We start from the raw sequence: 6,073 nt of genomic DNA on the forward strand, positions 1-6,073 counted from the left end.
CCTTAGACTCGAGGACCAATAGCATTAGGCTCAGTTCACCAATGGGGAGACCGGGGCACAGTCCAGGTTAGGCCAAGATTCTTCACAAGTAGGAGCCTGAAGTGAGTCTTCTAGGGCCATATTTAAGCTCCCAGGTAAGTGACCTGATTTTTCCAAAGTGCTGAGTTCCCATTGACAGCAATGGCGTTACACCTGTCTAACACCTGTGCAAGTGGGATCAGAATCAGGCCCATAGTCCGGATGCCTTAAGAAATCCCAACGCAGATGTCCAGACTTGTCATGAAGGGCCAGGGAGAATTCCCCATTATCACCCCCAAAATGAGACCCCTGGGAGCTGCTGGGTGCTGAGTCCTTTGGAAAATCTGGCCACCATCATTCAACACCAGGCTGTAAGTGAGACCAAGGGGCTGTTTCGAGAGAAGCCGCTGGGAAACCCTCCCCCGCCCTTGCTTTATATCCCGAGTTCTCTCCCACTAGTGTACCCAGATTTCAATTAAAATCTGGCCCATTCCGGAGCAGTGATTGGCGGTATTTATCCTGAAAGCACTTGAATCCTGACACCAAGCCCATTAGCTGCAAGAGCAATAGGACGGGGGTCATCCATCACGGATCAATAATGCAGGACTGTCTCCATGGCCTGCTGGGAAGAGACGTGACAATAAAACAGCAGCCCTGGAAGTGAATATGCTGGGGTGGCTTGTAGTGATGGAGGGACTTCAGTCTAGCCAGAGAGGCCATTCCCGTGCTGTGCACAGCGGTTTGTGGTGAAATGCAGAGAGGGATTCGGCTCCAACGCTTGCATCTACCTGCTTTTGAGGAAAAATGCGCTTTATGGTTCTCTACAGTGTCGCTGTAGCTATGTAGCCAGCAGAGAGCCTGGGATGTCCGGCTCCCACTTGGAATTCATAGGGACTGGACATTCTAAATGCCACCCCTGCCAGGGACCTTGATCCTCCTCCATACAAGTGCAGGGTGTTGCGTGGGCAAACACCTGGCGCTGAGCAGGGCAGGGCATGCAGGAAGGGAACCCATCCTGTCATTCATGGGAGCATGTTTGGGCAACCGCCAGGCTGCCCCAGACTAGCAGCAGGAAGGGAGCCCGGAGCAAGTGGCTTCGTTAGCGTAAGGATCGCGCCTGAGACCATGTGTCAGACGCCACCTTCTTCAGCCACACCCTGCTCCCTTTTGCACCCTGCTCTCTTCAGAGCAAGAGAGATCCAGGGCTCCGGAGACATCCCACCACTCGGCAGAGAAGGCTGCACCCAGCACTTAACCTCGCTTGCACCCGCGGACAGTCTGTTCACCTCTATGCTGGAGCACAATAACCGTGAGTTCCCTGCCGAGCACCGCATGAGGACGTGCAGGAACACGTCCAGAAAGAAACCAGGCAGCGTGCAGAGAGGGGCTTGATCTGTCCAGTTTTGTTACACAACCCTGGCCCCACCAGGTGGAGAGAGCAGAGCGACGGGAGCTGCAGGCAATGAGGTCTAGTCCACATGCCCAGGGAAACAGACCACATCCAAAATGGGGGCAGGGAAGGGCAGCTGTCTCCACCCATTAATCTGAGTTCATTTCCATCTTGGCTCCTAGCAGGCCCCAGGCACTCTGGCTGCTGCGGGAAAGGTGGGGGGTTGGGTCAGTGGCTGGGTGGGGAGGGGGCCGCGACAGGATCTCAGCCTGATCAGCGCAGGGAGAGGCCCGAGAACCATCCTTCTAGTTGGCTCTGTTCCTTCCCGGTACAAAAGACAACGTCAAACCCAGCTGGGAAGGAGAGGCGGGGGAGAGCTGGTCTGACGGCTCCTGAAACAGGGTCCCAGAGCTCAGCCCAGTCCTACCCCAGAGTGCTTGGGCCCAGCCCCATCTCAGACTGCCCCAGAGCTTCTATGGGATGCATACAATTGATGTGGAATAATGGTCACTGGCCCTTTAACTCTCAATGGGGCAGGGGGAGTGCGTGTCTCTCTCTGTATCACGGGAAGCTCCCCCCCGCCCCCCTTACCATTCCTTAGGCTCTATGTAGCTGGAAATCGCCTTGCTAAGGCCTCTAACCTCCTTCTACCATCTACCCTCGGAGCTGGCTTGGGGAGCTTTTCTTCTCCTCTCCATTAATCTTGGGCCCCCATTTCTGCATGGGAGTCACACAGACAAACCCTCCTATACACCTCTGTGCCAACAGCCCCCTGGCTGATATTCCCAGGCAGGGCAGACTAGGGGTGGATTGCTGCTGGAGGTTTATTTACCCCAGGACTTCCTCAGCCCCAACCATGGTCGGTGCTGAGAGCAAGGAAAGCGTCAGGCAGCACCAGACTCTAAACTGGTGTCGATATAGCTATGCAGAGTTACAGCAGCTGAGGATCTGGCCCTCATTGCGTAGGAGACACTGCAGCTCTCATCAGCAAAAAACACTTGCTACAAAGCAGATCGGGGGGTCTTTGGCTGATGGCCACAATTATGCTGAGATTAGCAGCCATCCCACTTTCCTCCACTAGTAGCAATATACCGGTTTTACTTCAGTTGATGTACAGAGGGGCAAGTGGGATCTGAATCAGGCCCTCCGTTGCTAAGAATGGCTGAAGGCTGGGAGTGCAGCGTTTTGTTCTGTTTCCTGCAGAGATGAATTCAGGCTGATTAAAGCCACATTTTAAAAACAATGTTAAAATCCTGCTGCGAACCCATGAACAGCATTCAGTCCAGAGACACGCCTACCAGCCTGGGCTGTATTTCCCTGCGTCGGTTCTATTCCCCTGCTCTCCCTTCTTGGGAACATTTGCAGGACAAGAGGATCTTGGCTTTCACAGAGTCAGCTCTGCTGTCTTCTTCTCCCTCCTTGTTACTCTCGGATGGCCTAGCAGAGGCATCACAATTTCCACAGCAGCCAACCTCACTGCCAGTGGCACAGAGATGGGGTTGTGATTTGGAAGGAGTAGCCAGATGGGACAACTAGGCAATCCAAGAGTGAGAGATGGCCCAGTGGTTCCTGCTCTAGCCTAGGACTCAGGAGACGCAGGTTCAGTTCCCTGCTCTGTCTCAGGCTTCCTATGCAACCTTGGGCAAGTCATTTAAGCTCAGATCCTCACAGGTATTTTGGTGCCTAACTTCCTATCTTCCCTTTGAGGATCTGGGCCTTAGCCCCGCTGTTCCTCATCTGTAAAATGGGGGTGGTGAGGATAAAGCCACTGAAGACTGCGGGGTGCTCAGAGGCTGTGGGCCCAGTAATGCCCAAGATGGAGATGATCAGTGTCATCTCTAGGTTGTCAGATTGACCAGATCAATAAGGACTGAAAGTTAACGGCTACTGGCTGTTTGGTGGCCCCAGTCCATTTCCTAGTGGAGAAACATCCTGTACAAAAGCCACTGGCACTGGTTGTCCCCCTGGTTGGTATTCCCAGCGGTGGGACTGGATGACAGAGGCTGAACGCCTCTCTGATCCCTAGAGGTCGTCCCAGTGCCCAGACAGCCTGCCTGTGTCATCCCTGCTCTGCGGACGTCTGTCCAGGTCAAGAGGTGGCTGGAGCATGGTCACCCACTTCCTTAGATTATCATCAGCCCCCAAACTGGTTTTACCTGCCGCTGGTTTTATCTTTCCATTCTGCTCAAACCACCTTGAGCATTGCTCACCTGTGCTGGGGTCCACACCGCGGCATCTTCACCGCCGTTCTTAGCCAGGCAGGCTCGATTAAAGCAAGCAGAGGTACGCCTACCCGAGTCGCAGTCACACCTCCGACTGCAAGTGTAGACATCCCCTCAGAGGAGGAGCCCAGCTCCGAACAGGATCAACACCCCCGAGTAGCTAAACCCTTAGGAACAGGAGTCATTTGAGAATATCCCACTCGTTTTAACCCAAACCTACTGGATTCCGCCTTTCTTAAACCTGGAAGAAGAACTTCAAACATGTCCTGAGACTCATCCAGATAAGAGGCCCAGAAACTTTTCTTGACTTCATCGATATTCTCTTTGGATCAAGGGTTCCACCTAGTGGTGACATAGTTGTAACCACTCAGTTTGCTGCAGAGAGATGGTCCCTGCACTTGTTACTCCAGAAGATGCTGTTGGACATCAAATATACCAGCTGTGTCAGTGACTTTTCCTGCTCTCCCCAGTCGCAGGGACAGGGGTTGTTGGCTGTTTCCACTCCCGGTCAGCAGCACTGGCTCACCATGTAATGGTGGCTTTTAAGGGGCAGAAGTTGTTAAACTGAGGAATTATTTTTAAACAGTTCCCCTGAATAGGTTAAGTGTAGCAGAAATTCAGAGATGTCCCAGGCCCTCCAGTACCAGCTTCCATTCTGCCCGAGCTTGGAATAAACCCAGTCCAAGCCCAGCATAAGCAGACACCCCACTTCTTGGGCATCAGTAGGGTTGCATTCGGCTCCATTGCCAAAGAACCACGAAATGATGAGGCGTGGAAGTGAAAACTAATTTATTTAAGAAAAAAATCCCGGCAAAAGGAAAAAGATATTGATGACAAGCTCTGGAAGCTTTTGTCAGAACAGCAACAAAGAGATCAGCTTTATACAACAGAGCGAAGGTGGCTAGCGAGACAGGCAAGGCTGGCCCCCAGGTCCCCAACTAAACGTCTTCCCAATCCCCGGCAGTGTGAAGGGGAGATAAGGAGCAATTCCCAGCGAAGTTCCATTCCCGTCAAGGAGATCAACTCACCCCCTCCCTCCACTATCTGTTAAAGTGCTGCAGAGAAGCCGGGGCGGGAGGGGCAGATTGGAGAAGAGTCTATGACACGTGCCCCAGCTCTGCCCAGACTCCCTGGTAGAGGGATGCCACCCAATCTGTCGCTGGCACAACCAAGCTCTGTCCTGAGCGAGGATCCCCAGGGCTCACGGTGCACCCTGACTCCCTCCCACGAGCGAGAGCAAGGTGCACACGAGCTCTAAGGGCAGGCAAGCCAGAAGGGCCCCTCTCTCAGGTGCCAGACAGAGCAGAGAGAGGCCCCTCCGTGCCCAACAGCTCCGTACAAAACCATTGGGAACAGACGCAAATATGGCAGCAGGGTCGGCTGGGCGGTGGGGTGGGGAGAGGAAGGAAGGTTTCTGGGTCCACCTGTAAAGCATTAGGCCTTGAGCCCCGGTTCTGGCTGGTCCCCTGGGAAGTGAGCAACCAGCAACTCAGGCTAGTGAGCATCCAGCTCCCACTCTGAGGGGCTGACTATCTCCCAGTCACTGACCCTTCTCAAGTTGTGGAGATGCCAGTGCTGCCTGGATTCTCCTCTCCCCTGAGCGATATCGGCCTCCCCCAAATCCCCTGACACTCCCCAGCAGGCCCTGCCTTCCCCCAAGGGAGCTCTTCCTTCTCGGCTGGGTGCACATCGGGTTTGCAGTGGACTCGGACTAGTCCTTCCTGCCCCTTGCTCTGCTTCTCCTTGACCCACCCCAGAGGACGAGGGATGGGAGGGAGCGCCAGAGTCCATCAATAAACCCAGGGACATGAGCAGGTGCAAACACCCTGTTTTCTGCGGCAAGACCAATAGGAGCCAAAGAATACAGAGCATGGGAGTGCTGGAGAAATGCAGCGTCCCTAGACCCTCCACTCCCTTCCACCAGCCCTCCCGGCCCCCCGTAGGCCACCGTGTCATTCCTGTCCCAGACCCCGGCCTGCACATGCATCTTCTCCCACCCTCAGCACCCGGCACACACCATCTCCGTCCTGCGGATAACCAGCACTGGGGATAAAACCCTTCTTAGGCTCCCCCATTTCCCTCCCGGAGTCACACTCGGGGCAAAGCAAGAACCAAGACCTGCCTGAACCCAGAGCTGGGCGCAGTTTCAATCGGTGAGTTCCTCTGGGTATGGAGAACGAAAGATCTTCCTATCCCCTAGCCAAGGCCTCAGTGTTGGAGTCTCCCTACACCACCCACCCCTAGGGGCAACAGAGAGGCAGCGCACCCCAGCCCTACACCCCCAGGAGGCTGGGGGGATGCCCCACTCCCAGGAGGATGCGGGAGATAGCTCACCCTCACAGTCATCCCAGGAGAGCAGCAGGGGGTGGAGCAGAGAGAGGCTGGTCCCCCAGCGAGAGTCCATTAAAACTACAGAGGAAAAGGAAGAAAAGGCAGAAGAGGC

This window comes from Terrapene carolina, unplaced genomic scaffold (assembly GCF_002925995.2).
Source record: "Terrapene carolina triunguis isolate 2854851 unplaced genomic scaffold, T_m_triunguis-2.0 Scaffold714, whole genome shotgun sequence".
In the NCBI taxonomy this organism is placed as follows: domain Eukaryota; kingdom Metazoa; phylum Chordata; order Testudines; family Emydidae; genus Terrapene; species Terrapene triunguis.